This window comes from Petaurus breviceps, unplaced genomic scaffold (genome assembly GCF_028583685.1).
Source record: "Petaurus breviceps papuanus isolate PSGF00001 unplaced genomic scaffold, PetGlider_PUasm1.0 128, whole genome shotgun sequence".
NCBI lineage: Eukaryota > Metazoa > Chordata > Mammalia > Diprotodontia > Petauridae > Petaurus > Petaurus breviceps.
Genome location: NW_027185664.1, coordinates 8,015,293 through 8,035,640, shown reverse-complemented (window position 1 = coordinate 8,035,640; position 20,348 = coordinate 8,015,293). Strand labels below are relative to the sequence as shown.

The following is a 20,348-nucleotide window of genomic DNA, read 5'->3' as shown; positions in this document are numbered from 1 at the left end:
TAATAGGTTAACCCTATTTTAGGCTAAGGCCTTTTCATGTGCTTACTTTGAGTGAGGTAATGCCCATGCAGTGAACAGGGCTCTTTAAGAAGTGAAAAGATAGCTCCTTTACTGCATGCAATACATTATTCTGTAGAATTTAGTATAATGTAGCACCCTAATCAATGGGATTTCATGAATCCCAAAAAGAAGGCTCATTCATAATAATACCCACACCATTATAGAACAGTTCTAATATATTGATGCTTTAATCCCAATCTTAATCAAATTCAAACATTTGTGAGGTCCCTTTCAACACTCAAATTCTGTCTTCTGTGTTATCACATGTATGGCACTGTTCAAGGTAGTGGAGATAGATAAGAAGGAAATCTCTTGTAGCTAAATTTCTCTTGAGGAATACAGTATATACACAAGAAAACACGTAGGAATTTTAGGAGGGGAATAAGAACTAACAGCTGTATTAGGAAAGGTTTCTGATAGAGGCGGCATCTGAGTTGATCTTTAAAGGAAGCCAGACATAAGGCAACAACCCTTGTAAAGTCATGGAGGTGGAAAATAGCACGTCCAGTTCAGGAAACAGTTATTAGGCCAATTGGGCTGGAATATAGTATGTAAGAGGGACTAAGAAGAAGTGTATCAGAAAAGTTCATTAGGGAGCCACACACACACACACACACACACACACACACACACAGTGTGTGTGTGTATACATATATATATATAAATGTGTGTATATATGTATATATACACATACATAACGCATATATATTGAATACATATATGTCTTCGAAACAATTAGGAGTCACTAAAGACTTTTGAATAGAGAGTGACATGGTCAGAACTGTGTTTTAAGAATTCAGCAGCCATGTGAAGAATGGATTGAAGTCGACAACGACCTGAGGCAGAGAGATTATTTAGGGTGCTATTATAATATTCCATGTGAAAGATGATGGTCTGAATTAGGTTCATGGTCATGTGAGTGGAAAGAAGAGGGCAGATGTTAAGATGGGGATAGAATCAACAATACTTGGCATCTATTAGTTGGAGGAGTAAGAAATAAGGAAGACTTCAAAATCACTTTGAAGTTTGAAACTTTAGTGACTGAAATGCTGGTAGTGTTTTCAACAGAAATAAGGATGTTTGTAGGAGAGATAGATTGAGATGTTAAACCAAATATAAAGACATGTCTACCATTTTTTCCCTTTAAAGGATGTGAAAAAACCCTGAATTGGAAAGGAAGCCGTAGCTGAGGAAGAACCCAATCCCCAAGCAACAAATGCTCTTTCTACCTTGGGGACACAGAGAGAATGTTTCTCTCTTCCCTCACACCTCCCCTCCCTCCCCCCCCTCCCCATCAACCATGGTATTTGCAGACATAATGGGAGACATCACCTCCGATTAGAAAACACTAGGAGAATTCTTCAGGTTGGGCGGACTTGAGGCATCAGTGAGATATATCCAGCAAAAAAACAGAGACAATTTCTGTGGTGACACAGACACGGAAAGGAATAACTTTTAAGGTGGGAAAAAGCTTCAAGGAAGGTTAAGGACTTTCTCAGCTGAGATTCTAAGATCCTCCTGGAGAGTAACTCCTCCCACCAATCCTTCCTCTTTGACTGGAAGTCAATAAATCAAGAGTCTAGGCTGGGAGATAAAGAGTTTAATTAGCATTAGCTGATGGGCAGTTGCCAGGCAGCTATCAGCTGCCTAGAACAGCTGGAGGTATACTCATATATAGGGTTTTACACAGCTTTAGAGCAGTCAGCCAAAAGAAACTATCAGGTGAAGCTGATTAGCCACTTTCCTTATTTGAGAGGTTGAATATTGGGAACAGGATGAAGTGATTTGGGTGGGGAGAATGTCTTAACTTTGAGGTACCCTTGTCACCCCAAGATCAGGTCTGTTCTTGTGATGGTGTTTCCCTGTAGTTAATCTCATCAGACCATCTTGGAAGGGTCAGAGGTTTCTAGTAAATCTCCTCAAAATGTCCAGGTGATAATAGGCGAGATGTAACCAACCTGAGAGTTTCTCTATTTCCATAACCCTGCAGGTTGCATTTCTTTGACCTTTAAGGCTACTATTTCTGGTGAGATATACACTTCCTCCACAGGAGCAAGACCTGTGCCATCAAAGAAAGATGAATCGAGAGAACGAGCCCTGGCAAGTCAGAGACCCTGGATGCTCATCCAACTATAGCCAGTGGGGAAGCAGCTTGAGGACTACACAAAGAGAGAAGGTGCATTGATGCCCCACAGCACTGGAGGAATGTCTTGTCGCGACATATGTGTGCCTCAATACCCCCGCACTCTAAAATTGTGTCTATTTTTCCCATAGGTGTAACATATATTAATGGGTGAATGTGACCCAGGTTTATGAGAATATTTAATAGCTACTGTTCTTACTATGCCTTCTTAGTAAAAGATGCCATTTTCAGCTCATTTTGGCTGACTTGTCAAGAGGGAGGTCACTGGTGAGGTTCCACAGGATATAATTTTAGAAGTCCAGGCTCACAGGGTACCCTAGAACCTGAGAGTAACATCTTCTTTATTCCCAAGGAACAAAATTGTGAGTATCTAATTGGGAAGATAGTGCAAAATGGGTGCTATATATAAATTGGGGAATTGTTTAGTATAGGAATTATTGAATCCAAATGAAATTTAGAAGAAACAAATTTATTGAGCTGGTTCAGGCTCAAATAATTATTGATTATATTTAAGCATGGTTTTTGAAAGCCTATATGGAGAAGAAGCTAGGTAGCACAGTGGACCGTATGACAGACCTGGAGTCAGAATGGACCTGAGCTCAAATCCATCCCAGAGGTTTACTAGCTATGTGACCTTGGGCAAGCCACTTAACCCTGGTTACCTGAGTTTCCTCATCTGTAAAATGATCTGGAGAAGGAAATGGCAAACCACTACCAAGAAAACCCCAAATGGGGTCATGAAGAGTTGGACACAACTGAATAACAACCATGGAGTGAGTCAACAATGCCGTTACACCATGAGGTGCTAATATATAGTTGTCCCTTTCTGATCAGCTTACTAGAAAGACTAAGGATTTCACTAAGAGGAGGAATAAGTTGATTTGTTTAACCCTTCAGAAAGAACTGCACTGGGTAAAGGTTACTCGGCTAGCTGGTACCCTTTCACCCCGAGGGGAGCGTCTCCTTCTTGCAGTCCATCTAAACAGATGGAGGGAAGTTGTTCAATAGAGCTGAGGCCAAGGGGACTGGCGAGGAGGACCCTGACCCTGGGTCAGGAAGACATTCATTGTCAGTCCATTTCTGCCTCTTTCTAGTTTTGCCACCTTAGGAGGTTAGATGAGATGATCTCCAAGGCCCTTTCTACACACCTAGTTTAGAATAACAATTGTTTGAGCTGATTTGCTTTAATAATATTCATCTTTAACTCCCTTGGTCTTATGATACCTTCTTTTTAATACTCTGGACATGACTAAATGGCACATGAATTAGGCAGTCTTGGGACTGAATCAGTAGCCTCAGACTGTCATAAAGAGTCAAGTTTAAGCTATGGATTAGATTGTTGAATAGTCTCTCTGACTCGGTTATTTTAAACACTGAACAATGGCCTAGACAGCCAATGCATTTACTCAGTGCTTACCCAGAAATGCTCAAATCATCACAAAAGATAGATATAATGTTTGTCTGGACCCTTAGTAAGAGACAGGGGAATCCTGGGGTAGGCCAATATAAAGGTTAAAACTTTTATCTTCAGCCTGTCACATTATTTGTCATTTACATATGTCCCATTGACAGCTGTCACTCAGGAAATATTCAATTCAGCCAATGGCAACTCTTAGAGCATACACAAAGACAAGAATGAAAGCTCATTTTAATTAGGTGATAATTAAACATTCCCAGCTAGAAGCCTTCGATCAATCTGACAGAATACCCCATTTCCAAAATAGATTTCAAATAATATTCCATGAGGCAGACAGGTTTTTGTCTATTGGGAATTACCATATAAATCACCATCTCTTTCCAAATTCTTCATTCATTGTCACATGGAATTGGACTGAGGGCCTCTCCTGGAGGTATGTGAAGACAAAGCAAATCATATGGCCTTCTCTTTATTCCTCACTCATGACACTGCATCCCCTTTCCTCTCCCCTTTTCACTAACTGTCCCCCATCACTGGAATGCACTCCCTTCTGCCCTCTACCTCACAGAATCCCTCTCTTTCTTCAAGTACAGCTTACACACCACTTTCTACATGAAGTCTTTTCTGATCTCCCTCCCCTAGCTGTTAGCTTTCCTTCCCAAACTATCTCATATCTCTTCTATAGGGATACAAGAGTTTTCAATTTGGAATTCTTTATATAATGCTATTATGCTGAGTTATATATAAAAGTGTATTATTCCCAAAAGTCTGCATTGAATTAGTGTGCTGTTAAACTGATACAATTATATATTCATTGACCCAGGAATAAATATAGCTTTGGGTGGGACCTGAGCAACTACATACTTAAAAATCACACTTGTTCTAGTTATTCCAGCTTAAATGAAATTAGAAGCCAGAAATAAAGCCCGTTTAAGATCAAAATGCTTTAATAATAAAATATGGGACTAAGTATAGGGAAGAGGTCATTAGAATTGTTAGTGACCCAAGATAGGTTTAAATAAGACCAATACATAGTGAGACTAGAAACCGAAACAAGGGACTTTGCTTCTTTGGATCCCAGATCTTATTCTGTGACTAACATCAGTTGACAGGAACCTAAGCATTTGCTGTAGTCAAACAGAAAAGTTGAATTAATTACTTTTAGGGCAGGTGGATCAGAGGATGGGGCATCTTGATGTGGCAGGAAACTGGAGAATAGAATATTTGGTTGGGGTTAGAATCATAGCAAGACTTGATTTATTCTGATCAAGTCATGTGTATACACACACATATATACACACGTGTTTCAAGGCAGTGTCAGAAAACTTACTGGTAGGCACAATTTACCTTCTGCAGTTCTACTTCCACCCCAATTCATTCAACTGTGACTTCCCTCCCTTTCTAAGTACCTTGTATTGAACTACTTTCTATTTTCCTTCTATTTTTTCTATATATTCTTATGTAGTGCCTTCTCTGGGGTGATTATTCCAAACCTTGATTCAGACTAGCAGGTCAGGTCCCTAGAGCTCAGCTATTATTGCTCCACTCGGGGTTCTAAGAGTATCTCTGAGATGGTGGTGGTTTTATCTAATATCATTGTTCACAGACCTCCCTGAGTACATATGTGTGCTTCCCCTATTGATTATCTGTTGATGTAAATTAATCAGACAACCCCAAGACACTGATGCTCACTAAAATTGTATATTAAAAACAGCTGGCATTAAACATTGTCCCCTCCAAATTCAGAAATTTTCTCCAAAAATGCATACAGAATCCTGGAGAAAGGGGGCTCAGGCTTAGAGAGCCTTGACAAAGGGATAACTCATGGTTCCTACTTGATGGAAGTCCTTTTCTTCCTTTCATAGGCCCCTCATGAAGTTCCTCTTAGGTCTGGTATAGTTTCTTCCTGGGTTCTTTGTAGAATCCTGAAACCTCCTATCTTCAGTGTGTCTAATTTGTTCTTGGCTCCACACATAGATGTTGCTATCAATCACTGCTGTTTTGGGGGCACTGCCAGGATTCTGAAGTCCAAATCTTCCGACCCTCCAATGTTCACAAGGTCATCCTCTGGCCAAAGAGATGCCTTCTCTCTTACTCTTCCCATTAAGTGATTCCCTCTCAGAGACATAGTTTTCTCTTTTGGGGATGGCCAGCCATTCAGAAGTCGACTGAATCTCTTCAGTCAATCTTAATACACTCTCTGGCAGCATCAATTCATTTCATCAGGTAGCTAGAATAAACAGAAAATAATTAAGAGAGAGAAGGGCCTAGCTTCCTGCAGAAAGTGGGATTTTAGTTGGAACTTCATGGAAGCTAGGGAAGGTAGAGATGAGGAAGATGAGTGTGACTGGCATGGGGAGGAGGGGGATCATAAAGAGAAAATAACTGGAACAGAGAGATGGAGTATCTTATTCAAGGAGCATCTAAGAGGCCAGCATTACTGAAATGAAGAGTCCCTGTCAAGGAGTAAGGTATACAAAGAATGGAAAGGTTGGAAGGGGCTAGATTATGAAGGGCTTTGAATGCCAAACAGAGGGTTTTGTATTTGATTCTCAAGGTGATAGGAAAGGTAGGTGATAGGAAACTGAAGTTTATTGAACAGGGGGATAATATCATCTGACTTGTGCTTTAGGAAATGATTTTGATGCCTAAATGAAGGCTATTGCCATAGTACAGGTGTGAGGTGATGAGGGTCTGCACTAGAGTGGTGGCAGTGTCAGAAAGGAAAGGGGGTCATATTTGAGAGATGTTGCAAAGGTCAAATCAGCAGGTCTTCGCAACAGATTGGATCTGGGGGTAAGAAAAAGTGAGGAGTCCAGAATGATTCTTAGGATGCAGATCTGAGGAACTGGGAAGATGTCATTGCCCTCCATGGTAATAGGGAAAATAGGAGGTTGGCGTGGTTCAGGGGGAAAGGCAATGTGTTTGGTTTAGGACATATTGAGTTTAAGATATTTACCGGACAGCCAGTTTGAAACGTCTGAAAGGCAATTAGAGATGTGAGACTGGAGGTCAGCAAAGAGGTGAAGGCAGGATAGATAGATTTGAGAATAATCAGCATAGAGATGGTAAATAAATCTGTGAGAGCTGATGAGATCACCAGGTGAAATAGTATAGAGAGATAAGAGAAGAGGGCCTAGGACAAAACAATGAGGGACACTTATGGTCTAAGCTCTAACGTTTCTCCTCACAGACATCAGATTGACAAAGCTGACAAAAAAAAAAAGAAAAAAATGGCAAATGCTGAAAGGGGCTCAGAAGTACAGGAACACCAATGAAGGTCGAGGCACAAATTGGTCTGATTTTAGAAAGAAATTTGGAACTGTACTTCAAAAGCACTAAACGGTGACCTTTTATGTATTGATCCCACTACTATTTATATAATCTAATGCAGAAAAGTCAAAGAAATAGGGAAAGGACCCATATATACAAAGATTCATAGTGGAATTTATTTTTTTATGCCAAAGAACTGGAAACAAAGTAAGTATTCATCAACCAAGGCATGACTTAACAAATTATACCATATGAATGTTAGATTTAAAAAAAAAAAAACTTTGAAACATTTAGGAACTCTGAGCAATGCAATGGCTCTTCATGACTCCAGAAGCCCAGTGATGAACCCTGCTTTCCACCAGTTGACAGAATTCATCAACTAGAGGTACATAATTAGACACAAATTTTTCAGACAGAGTCAATATATGGATTTGCTTTTCTTAATTGTATTTATTTGTCATAAGGGTGAGCTTTCCTTGAGGGTTAGAGAAAAAATAGTGGACTTAGATGGAAGTAACAATGAAGCCAAGAAAAAGAAAAAAATATCAATGAAATTTTAAAATACCCAAGAGAGAGCAGAAGGAAGTTCAGGAGGGCAAAGACAGACAATCCTGACAGCTTGGGTACTACTGTGTTAAATTTAGTATACAATATTTTTTACAAAATCCAAAACCATACACAAAAGAATTAACGGAGTATCATATACAAAGCAAAAATGAAACTAAGGGGGATTTTGGCTGGGGATGGGAGAGGAATAAAGAAGGTGCCATATATAGCCAATGTCCTCTGTAAAATGAGGATAATAACACCTGAAGCGAGCACCTGCCTCACCGGGCTGTGATGAGGATCAAATAAGGTCCTGCATGCAAAGGACCCTGCAAAGCAAAAGGCGTTATATAAACGTCAGCTATTGTTATTCCTGGATATAATGTTGATTTCATGTTAGATTAAAACAAAGAAAAGGACTAGATGCAAAAGTGAGTGTATCAGATGCCTGGAGTGAGACGCCACAAACAAAACTCCCTAACTGATTTGCGGAGCTCTGACATTCTCTGTCTCTTCGACACAGGGTCTCTCACAGATAGGCATAAACATGCATGCAAGTAAGCATCAGGAAAGGTGGGAATTATTGATGTTCCTCAGATTATGATTCCATTGTAAGAAAAATATGACATTTTCCTTCTTCAATAGGTCTAAGCATAACATAAGAGGTTAAATGAAAATGAAAACCTAGGAAAAAAGCAGTTCAAGATTTTTCAAGCTGGATCACACAACTCAGTGATGTTTCATACTTGGGTCTGTCTCTTTCCCTTACTTTCTTCTTCTTCTTCTTTCTTCTTCTTCTTCTTCTTTCTTCTTCTTTCTTCTTTCTTCTTCTTCTTCTTCTTCTTCTTCTTCTTCTTCTTCTTCTTCTTCTTCTTCTTCTTCTTCTTCTTCTTCTCTCTCTCACTCTCTCTCTCCTTCCTTCCATTTCCATTGTTCTGATCTCCTTCTTCTAAAAGTTTTCCCAACCATCTTCATTCACCAGGTTCTCCTTCTCTCTGTTTCTTCAAAAATAAGAATCTAACCTCCATCACTTCTAATTTGGAAGCAAGGGACTCCCAAGAGCAGTGGCAGGCTTCAAAGGCATTTTTATGCGAGCATTTCTCTATTCATGTGACAGAAATCACTTTGTGAAAGCTGTGAAAACTTTTTCTGAATTTTTTAAGAGGTTCAGTATGACCAACCAGAAAATTTGTTCATCTACAAAGAGGGAGAACCCAGTACTTGTGGGCTTTTTTCTTCTAAGCGAAGAATTTACAGCTGCAAATGTGATGAATGGGCCAGCTGAAGCCAAGGCTCTCTGCCTGCTGGAATATCTTCAGTCTCCATGGGCAGGCCTAAAGGTTTCCTTTTCTTAATCTATCATCTTGACCTGTGAATCAAAAACTTCCTCCCCAAGGGCTTCCCATATTCCTCTTGGAGCCATGGGGAGGCTCCATTTTCTTTGCAGTTCATAAGTCCTTAGTATCCTGTGTTTCAGTGACTTCATCAAAGAACCTGACATTTGGCTTCTGGGAATTTGTTTTTTTATCAGAAAACCTGAATTTCAAGCTATATATCATGGATTCAAAATTTCAAACATCAGAGAAAGCTATATCAGTATAGATAAGGACCAGAGGTAGGGGGTGATTCATGTAAATACCTTTGTTTAAGAGAGAGGCAGTAGGGAAGGGCTTACTGATCTGGGAGAGAGCAAGAATAAAGTTCATACTATTAGCTCTGTGACCATAGACAAAGAACAACTTCTTGAAGCATTAATTTCCTATCCTGTAAAGTTAAGATCATAATGCTTGCAATATCTACCTCACAGGGCTTACGTAAAGAAACTGACTCATAGCTTTTAAAATGTTATATAAACATGAGTTATCATTATGCTTTTGTTCTGATAATCCATAGATATTGAAAAATGGTAAAAAAAAAAGATTCAAAATACAAACAGATCAGGAATGGGGGAGGGAATATCACTATAAATATATAAAGTAATGTCTCCACTAGGCTAGTGAGTTAATTGTGGGCAAACTACTTCATCGGGGAATCTCATCACCAGTGAATCAGTTCCTTCAGAGAATCAAGATACCATTCAATCGATGGGAATTGGCAATTTACTTAATTCACCTCCCCCAGAGTTTAAATTATAGTCTCCAAGGATTCAAATCCAAGCAGTACCTTTTTTTTTCTGGTGAGACAGCAGATAGAAATAGGAAATGTTCTTTCAGCAATGTCACAAGGAGACCCTAGAAATTTTTTTTAAAGCATGAACTCCACCCCACCCCCTTATCCCTGCCAAAGGAGTTCATTCATTAATCCAGTCAGGAAGGGCTCTGTCCCCTTTCAAGAGGATTCCAACTGCATGAGAGTAATAAATGGATTCTCAGATCAAAACACTAGCTGTGTGACTGGGGTCTGAGCCTCAGTTTCTTCATGTTTAAAGTGGATTTAAGAATTACTTGAACTACCTACCTCAAAAGGTAGTGATGAAAATTAGGTCATAATGGATATAGAGTGCTTTATATTTTAAATGCATGATGTGAATATTCATTGCAAGCTATTTTTATTCCATTGTTCTCACTTTTTGATAGAGTTCATATAGAAACAGTCCCAGGACATATCATTTTCCTATTGTTCTTTTATATTTAATGTTCTGTGCCCAATTTTACAAATGGATAAAGAAACAGCTTTTTGCAATTTAATAAGAGTATTGGGTTGTATGCTCATTTTCTGCAGACTCGCTAAAAGTATATTTGGGACCACTCCAGCATGAACAGGATGAAAGGGATAACTTATTCCTGGTTCAATTCCCACCTGGTTTTAATTTATTTGACTAAGTCTTTATTTTATGAAAGCTTTTGATTCTACATAGTTTAAAGACTGTGAATATGTGATATGACAATATCTACTAAAAAGGTTTTTCTTAAATTTTTATGGATCAGAATACAGGTGGATAAGGTAACATTCTTGTTTGTATTGGTACTGTGGTTCCAGAACGGTTTAGTTGCTGAATTCTCAAGAATATTTGGAGAGTTCAGAGATTTGTTTTCTGTAAACTCTTAGATTTTGCTTACTCTTCCCACCAAATTCTAGTCCCCCAAAAGACCATCATAAACACCAAGTAACCCATTTATCCAAGCCAATCAATAAATAGGAGTCAAGGAATTAGATTAGATACAGATTAGATAGATTAAAACACACAAAAAAAAAACTAGTTTTTTTCTTTTAACTAATTGGGAGTGAGATAATACATAAGCTCATATAAAGAGAGCCAGAATAATGTCGATGAGGGGAAATTCATTCTTAGTAGTCTCTGAAGCTATAATACCTGGAGGGCAAGACATAATTGGGATGGCTTTCCATACATGTCAATCAGGAGTCAAATTTCTCTGCATATACACAATGTATAGCATAGAGCTGTTCCTCACCTTAAGTGGGTGGGAGTAGATACTTTATTTACTTTGATTATGGATGCAGCATTTACTATTGTGTACAAATCTGAAATGGTTTTATACTCTCTGTCAAACACTTTGGAGAAAATCAATTCATTCACGATGATTATAGCAGATAGATTTTTACTATGGTATTTTAGCATAGATCGGTCAATTAGTTGGATTCATAACATCAGATTTTAAAGAAGCTTTTCAAAATTCCATTCCAAGTATCCCTATCTCCTTTTCAAAATAAATTTTGAGACATTGACATTATCTTTTGCCATTTGTTTATTAGGTAGTATTTCTCACATTTTAATAAGTATAGATTTTCACGTTCTTTAGCATTTCCTTCTTTAGATTTAATTAATTCCTCAATGTTGGCTTTATTTCATCTCATCTGGGTATTAGTATTACTGAATGATTTCAGCTATGTGCTATTATCTCTTCTGAAGCTCTTTGACCTGAAACAGATGAGAGGAGAAAGGAATAGAGAATGGTAAGGAACAAATAAGACTCTTCCCTTAACATTGCTGATTAGTTACTGACCTCACCTAGGTAAAACACTCTTCACTGAGTTGTTTTCCCATGGTAATATTTGATGGTACAGTAGAGACTACTTCAATAATAATTTGATTGCCTGATTCCTTTAATGTTTAGAGATATAATGACAATGGCAGAAACAAAGGTATTTAATAGAAAAGGGAGGAAGGGACCATTATAGGAAATGAAAATTTCTCAATAAACTGATAGAGAAAACACTGTACTATAAAAATTAGTCTCTCCCCATATTCTTATTGTTGTTTTTAACAATTCCTATAAAATTCAAGATATCAACTCAATTAAAGTTTATTCTTAAATACATAAACTGAACATGGAACCTAATGTACAGCTGCTGCACTTACTGCTTCAGGAAGTCACAGCATTTCAGAGCTATAGAAAACCTTAGAAGTCATAGTCTAATCCAACCTCCTCATTTTACAGCTGTAGAAAATACAGTAGTTCAGAGAGGTAAGGGGACTTGCTCAGGGTCACAAACTAATTTGCATATCCCAACATAATTATCCAGATATGAACTAAGGCACAGTTCAGGGGAACTATCCTCTCCTTATGACTGAAAGCTCTGCATCCCTCAGTATAGTCCACAATTGCATTGCTGGTTTTTTGGCCACCATACCACATCGTTTGCTAATGTTGAGTTTGCTTCAAAGGAACTAAAACACCCATATCTTTTTCAAATTAACTGTGGTCTAGTCATGCTGCACCCCACCCCCACCCCTCCACACACATGTCCTACTTATAAAGTAGATTTCTCAAACCCAAGTCTGTCATTGCATTTATGTCTATTATATTTCATTTGATTCAATTCAGCTCCATTTCGTAGTTTCTCTAACCCTCACTCTATCATCTATTAGCTGGTCATCCTGCTTTTGTGTCAACTGCATTTAAAGAAATCTGAAATTACACTTGACAAAATGAAGAGAAACTGAACCATAACAAGAAAATTCATTCCAGTATTAACAAAATAAAGACAGCCAGCAAGCGTCATTAAGCATTTGCTACACACCAGGCATTGAGCTAAGCTCTGGGCATAGGGTGGGGGGAAAGGCAAATGACAGTCCTGTTCTTGAACATCAAAATTCAATGAGGGAGACAAAGTGCAAACAGTTACTTACAAACAGGATGTGTAAAGGATAAACTGGCGATAATCACAAAGGGAATGGGGACCAGGAAAGGCTTCTTGTAGAAGATGAGATTTAAGCAGAGACATAAAGGAAACTGGGAAGGTAACCGAATAGCAGGACATGCAGGCTAGCCAAAATTCTAGATTCCATAAATTTTGGAGAAATGCCATTTGGAGATTTCAGGATGGTGATGAGAAGAAATAAAGAGGGAACACAGTACAGGTAGCCTGAAAAATGCAAATGCTACTGTGCTATCAGCAAGAGTTTTCCTACAGTCCCAGGAGTATCAAAATTTCCTATCACTTCTCTAGGCTCATGTACTGTGCACACTATGACAGGCAACATGTCAGGGGTAATAAAGAAAAATGGCAATGTAACTACAAACAGAAAAAACATTTCTTTAGTGTATTTCCATCCTGTCAGCATTTTTCTGTCATACTCTAATGGGATCATGTGAATAATTTGTTTTCACTAATAGGATACAAAAAATAATATAATCATATCAGGAAGTTTTTGTATCATATTATGGAGGGAAAAAAACCCTGAACACTTGCACGATATAAGCTAGAGATAATCTCCAAAGTGCAGGTGAAATGTAATATTTGGGGACATGATTGTTTGAGATATTCATATGGTATTTTGATAAGGATGCTATTCCTGTCCGCTCCTCTGTGTTTGATGAACTGCTGGTAGTTATCCGACAATGGCAGGCATCTTTGTCTTCGTAGGTTTATGTTGGGAAAAGAACGTATCTCCTTGACTTACATGTGTTTTTTCTCCCAATAATGTGCTTATGAGTTTTCAATCTGTCTCCATGGTGTGATGCACATGACTCATGCAATTTGTTTTCATAGAACATGGAGAGGAAAATGTGGAAGTGCCCATCCTGCTCTCCATGTGCGTCAGTTCAAATCATGAAAACAGACCTTCTGGGGGGTTGAAACATATAGGGGGAAGGGTATTGGTTTGGGATCAAATTCCTATTTGTGCTATATGATACCTATGTGAGTGAATAAAAGGCAGAGGTTGGATTAGATGACCTTTAAGGTCCCTTCCAACTCTTAACCCTGGAATTCTATGTTCAAAGACTCCTCTTTTTCCTCAGGACTTATTTACTAGTTGGTTGGTTGGTTTATTTATTTATTTATTGGAGGGGGAATTGTAACTTTGTATTTTACTTGAAATATAAGGAAATGATCAACCATAATTCATTTGCACATTACCAAGTACATAATAAGTACTCAAAAAATTGCAAAATTAAATTAATTGTTTAGTTGAACAGGAGAGAGTCAGAAGGCCCAACCTAGTGGCCTGGTGGAGGTCCAACCTCTCTGCAAAGGTTATAAGGTTTGGAGTATTTTATAATATTTTCTCATTTTGTCCTCACAACAACAGTAATAAGTAGACGCTATTATTATCCTCCTTTTAAAGATGAGGAGGTTAAGTGACTTGCCCAAAGTCACCCAGCTAGTAATTGTCTGAGGTCAAATTTGAACTCAGGTCCTACAGACCCAAGATTTAGTGCTCTAACCATTGAGTCACTAGATAATTTATTAAATGATTTATTTGTTATTATTCATCACTTTTTCAGTCAGGTCCAACTCTTTGTGACCCCATTTTGGGTGTTCTTGGCAAAGATGCTGGAACGGTTTGCCATTTCCTTTGCCAGTTAATTTTATAGATAAAGAAACTGAGGTAAATAGGGTTAAGTGCCCAGGGTCACACAGCTAATAAGTATCTGAGGCCAGATTTGAACTCAGGAAGATGAGGCTTCCTGACTCCAGGCCCAGCCCTTTACCCACTCTGCCACCTATCAGCAATTATTAGGAGCTTAGAGTAAGAGTGCAAAGGGAACTCAGGTTCAACTCCCTCATTTTACAGATAAGGAAATTGAGACCCAGATAGGTTAAGTGATTTGCTCAAGATCACACAGGTAATACATAGTACAGCTGGGATTCAAACTCTTCTGACTTTAGAATTTATAATCTCTCCACATCACCATGCTGCCTTTTCAAAAATGGAAAAGAAACATACTTAATAACATAATATGTTAACATAAGACTGCATCATCATCATTGTCATTATATGTTTGTATTTTAAGTTTTATAAAATTGAGCTTTAATTTTTTAATTAAAAAAATAACAATCATAAATGAAGGGGTCCTCTTTATTGGGGAGATAAGGATTTGTGGTATAAGGGGATGAACAGCGGATCTTGAATTAGAAAAAATGAGTTAGCATTGTAGTTCTTATCCCTACCTGCTTAAATTCATGAGCAAGTCACTCAACTCCTCTGAGTGTCAGTTACTTCATCAATAAAATAAATATGAGAATTCTTGCATTATCGGTGTCACAGAGCTGTTATGAGGAAAATAACACATTTTGGACATAGTTCCAAATTGCTTTCTAGAAAGGATGAACCAGGTCAAGGCTCCAGCAACAATGCATCAATGTTCCTATTTTCCCTTAACCCCTCCAATATTTGCCATTTTCTTTTTTGTCATTTTTGTCTATGTGATGGGTGAGAGATGGGACCTCAGAGTAGCTTTAATTTGCATTTCTCTACTAATTAGTGATTTGGGGCATTTTTTTTCATATGGCTATAGATAGCTTGAATTGCCTATTCATATCTTTCAATCTTGCATCAATTGGGGAACGGCTCTTATTCTTATGAATTCGAACCAGTTCCTTATACATCTTGGATGAAAGACATATGTCAGAGAGACTTGCTTGAAGTATTTTCCTAATTAACTATTTCTTCTATAAGATTAGCTACATTGCCTTTGTGCAAAACCTTTTTAACTCTAAATAATAAAAAGTTTCTATTTTGCCTTCTGTGATCTTCTTTATCTCTAGTTTGGTCATGAGTTCTTTCCCTATCCATATATTTGAAAGAAGTTCTTCCTTAAGCAATCCAATTTCAGAAAAAGAAATTGAACAAGCTAAAAATGAACTCCCAAAAAGGAAAAAAAAAAAACTGGACCAGATGGATTCACAAGTGAATTCTATCAAGTATTCAAAGAACAATTAATTATAATATTACACAAATTGTAATTCCAATATTGCACAAAAATAGCAGAAGGAACCCTACTAAATTCCTTTTATGAAACAAATATGGTCTTGATATGTAAAATACAGAGTCGAAACAGAGAAAGAAAACTATAGACCAATATTTCCAATGAGGATTGGTGCAAAAATTTTAAATTAAAAATTAACAAAGAGGCTACAGCAACCTAATGCAAACATTATACACTATGCCTTGGTTTGAATTGTGTGAATAAATCCAGGGTTGTTTTGATATCAGGAAAACCATAAACATAATTGAACATATTAATAAGATCATGAAAAATTATATGATTTTATCAATAAATAAAAAAACTTTTGACAAAATATTTCTGCTATTTCTGTTAAAAATAAAAACACCACACACTAGAAAACATAGGAATAAATGGAACCTTCCTTAATATAGTAAATAGCATATTATCTAAAACCAAGAATTAGTAAGGGATAAATTAGAGTACTTTCCATTTAGATTAGGGGTGACATAAAGATGTTCGCTGATGCCTTTTTGAATTAACATAGTGTTAGAAATACTAGCAATAGTAAGATAAGAAAAACAAATTGAAGGAATAAGTATGAACAAAGAAGAAATAAAATTTTGCTTTTTTCAGATGATATGATGATGCACTTAAAAAATCCTAGATAACTAAATTGAAACAATTAGTAATTTCAAAACAGCTACAGGATAAAAAATAAATCAACCTAAGTCATCAGTATTTCTTTGTGAGACCAGTTAATTCCAAAAGGAAGAAGTAGGAAAATAAATTTCATTTAAAATAACTATAAAATATGAGAGCCTGTCTATGAAGACACATATAAGATCTATATGAATACAACTACAACATTCTATTTATAGAAATCCAGACCTAAATAATCAGAGAAATATTAATTGCTCATGGATAACACTAAAAATGATAATACTCTCTAAATTAATTTACCTATTATGTGTCATACCAAATAATCTACCAAAAAATTACTTTAAAGAACTAGAAAAAATAATAATGAAATTCATCTAGAGGAACAAAAACTCAAGAATCTCAAGGGAGATGGTGGTTAGGTGGTGCAGTGAATAGAGCACTGGCCCTGGAGTCAGGAGGACCTGAGTTCAAATCTGGCCCAGACACTTAACACTAACCAGTTGTGTGACCTTGGGCAAGTCACTTAAACCCCATTGCCCTGCCTTCCTCCCTCCAAAAAGTTAAAAAAAAAATCTCAAGGGAAATATTTTTTTAATGGGAAAGGGGCCTAACAGCACCAAATCTCATAATATGCTACAAATTAGTCATAATAATCATCAAAACAATTTGATATAGGTCAAAAATCAGTGTAACAGAATAGGCATATAATATACAGAAGCAAATAAACCTAGTAGCCTAGCATTCAATAAATCAAAAAACCCCAGCTACTAGGGTAGAGATTCACTATTTGACAAAAACTATTAGTAAAACTAGACAGCAGTCAGAAAAAAAAAAATAGGTTTAGAGCAGTGCCTTATACCATATACCAAGATAAATTCCAAATGAATTCACAACATAGATAAGAAAGGTCACATCTTGAATAAATGATTTACTGTTCAATGTCATTTGCACTACTATTCACAAATGAAACAAAAATAGAGCCAATTCCTGACTTGGTAATATATATGTAATATAACCCCACCTAACTGACATTTGAATTCTTTTTATCTGACATTTCCTTTTCAGTAGTGTGCTAAGTACTATGGGAAAGTTGCATTGTAATTTTTATTTGAAAGTATTTGTAAATTTTATTTGAAAGTATACATTGTAATTTTTGGCTATTTCCTCTTCGTCTTTGAATCTTGATTATTTCTTCTGCTAAGATAGTTTGTATTTTTTAATTGGGCAAACCAATTCATAACCCTTATGATCAAAACATCATGGAAAGAGGGCTTTTACAATTTGGGGCAAATGTTTTTCATTCTCTGCTTTTAGCTCCCACCCGTAAAAGTCAAAGAAATGTATGGGTGGTACTGCCATAGTACTGAAATCAACTCCCCACTTACAAACTCACAGTTTAAGAGAGGAAACCAAAAGCAGAAACTCTTTTAAGTACCTGTTAGCCCCCAAAACATGTACAAATCTCCAGAATCTCCTGTGATCACAGACAGAAGGTTCCTATGTGCAACTTTCTGTGTACAGAAGATGCAATTTTGATTACCTTGGCATCATAGTTCAGGTAAGTTGCTTCCTAGAAAAGAAATGAAGTTATTGGACAATGCCAGTTTTGGATGATGCCTCAAATGTAGTACATATTTTGGCATCAGGACCTTCTGGAGAGAGAAGTGGATTTTCTGAGTAGTATACTTCTTGGAAAAGAGTACTATCCACATGGCTCCTGAAGCCAGAGGGAAGATCTACAACATGTATAGGGCAAGAGATCTGACTTAGATGGATTTATTCAGACAGCACATGTCTGATGGAAAAGGAGTTCATAGCTCTAGAGACCTGAAGGCACCTCAGAGGCCATCCAGTCTAACCCCATCATTTTAATTTATTTTTTTGGATGGGGGAAGGCAGGGCAATTCGGATTAAATGACTAGACCAAGGTCACACAACTAATAATGTGTCAAGTGTCTAAGGTCAGATTTGAACTCAGGTCCTCCTGACTCCAGGGCCAGTGCTCTATTCACTGAGACACGTAGCTATCCCTAACCCTCTCATTTTACCAATGAACAAAAAGAGACCCAAAGGGGGAAGTTACTAGTCCAAGGTTCCACAGGGATGTTCATATAGCATCTCCAAAGTGCATATGTCTTTCGAGAGTGAGTTTAAGCATCAAAGGGCGCTATATGGGAGAGCTAAAGAGTAAAAACCAATAGCAGATCATCACCCTCATGGCTATCCCAAGAACATTTCCTCCAGATAGCAAAAACTATGAGCACTTTAGATGTTTTATGTATTTGTTTTGAAACTCCTGTTAATCCTCTGTAGTCTCTATATTTTACTTCTAAAGTCTCTTCCAAATTTATTGTTCTACGGAGTAAATTCTTTGCTGCATATGATATGCATCTGTTGCACTGAGTGCTTGAACAGAAACTAGGAACTCTGTTACTCACATTTGTAGAAAGTATCTTCAAAATGATGGGGGCTGGACTAGATGGACTTTGACACCCCATGCCACTCTAAGTCTATGATCCTATGATAGCCTACATAAATATATTTGCCTGTTTCCCAAATAAATCCTATTGGGGGGGGGATAATGAACTCAAGGAAGTATTAACATTTAAATGGTCCCCATATTGTTCCTGATTCATATGAAACCAGTGTCTTGAGGTATGTTTGAATATCTTAAAATATGTAGGTTTGAAGGGGGTGGGGAGTAATGATGGACAGTGGGTCATGCCTGAAACAGTACAGGGAGAAAGGATGTGAGGGGAGAGGGATAGCATTCTGTATTAAATATGTATTTGTGTGTGTGTGTTCTTAAAAAAAACTTTGGGAACCTAAGTGGGGAAAGAATCAGGGGATTAATTGGAAGCATAGAAGTATTTTGTGAAAATTTATTTTTTTAATATAAGGAATATTGTCCCCAAAGTGAATTATGGAACACTTGATATAAAAAAATAGAAAATCACTGCAAAGCTCTAGCTACAGATGACAAGACTGACACAGAGGTATAATATCCTAGTGGGGAGGAGGGCTGCTCATTTAACTTATTCAGACAGTTACTGGAGCTATGTAATCATCAAAAGTCGTGAGTTCTTGACTCGCCATAAAGATGGCTTCATTCTCTAAAAGATGGTTGAGCCAAAGGTAGAATCAGACCTATGTTTTAGCAAGGACCAGGTTACGAAGGGCTCTGAACACCAAATAGAGGATTTTATATTTGATCCTTGAGGTATAGGAAGCCACTGAAAATTATTGATCAAGAGAGAAGGATGTGGCATAGTCAGATCTCTGTTAGTGGGATCAGTATGACAGGTAGGAGGAAATAGACTGTAAGGGGAGAACTATGAGGCTGAAAAAAACGACTATGAAATAGTCGGGGAGTAGATGATGAGGGTCTTCATCAGGATGGGACATCAGAGGACAGAAGGGGCCATATATCAGAGATGCTATAAAGGCAAAATTGATAAGACTTGGCATGGGCTGGGTGGGGGGAGCAGATAAGAAAGGGTGAAAAGTTGAAGATGATACCTAAGTTATGAGCCTGGGTGAATGGGAAAATTGTGGTATCGACGACAGTAACAGAAAAGTTAGGTAATGAGGAATGATTGCGGGAGATGATAAGAACTATGTAACATCCTATGCCTACCACCTCTCTACCTAGCAGGAGATTTTATCCTATGGTTCATAAACTCTGCTTGGCAGGTGATCTTAACCTTGGAGTCCATAGGTTTAGCCAGACTGTCAAAGGGATACACAACACGAAAAGTTTAAGAACCCCCAATGTTCTAAAATAAGTCATCTGAACTCACTACACATCGCTGCATAGAAGTTCCATTGCCTATTAGTGTTATCTTAATTTATCCTGTCGTAGTCATTGCATATGTTGTTCTCTTGGTTTCTGTATTCCAATTCTGTGACAAATTTATCGTCACCAAGTTTGTTTCCAGATTTTTTTTTGCAAACACTGTTATGAATATTTTGGTATATATAGTATTTTTCTTTTTGCTCTTGACATCCTTAGAGTATAGCCATTTTCTTCCAAGCTCCTCTTTATGTGTCTTCCCCATTACAATATGAGCTTATTGAGGACACAGACTGACTCCTTACCTGTTTTTGTATC

At 37.4% G+C, this 20,348-nt stretch overlaps 1 long non-coding RNA gene across 1 annotated transcript in view; it reads right to left on the bottom strand.

Moving 5' to 3' along the window:
- Positions 1-11,155: 11,155 nt before the first annotated feature.
- Positions 11,156-20,348, bottom strand: part of LOC138172489 (uncharacterized) — a 94,054-nt gene continuing 84,861 nt past the window's right edge. Inside the window, exon 5 of the long non-coding RNA XR_011171132.1 lies at positions 11,156-11,319. This is a non-coding gene — a long non-coding RNA (uncharacterized lncRNA). The remainder of the gene's footprint in view (positions 11,320-20,348) is intronic.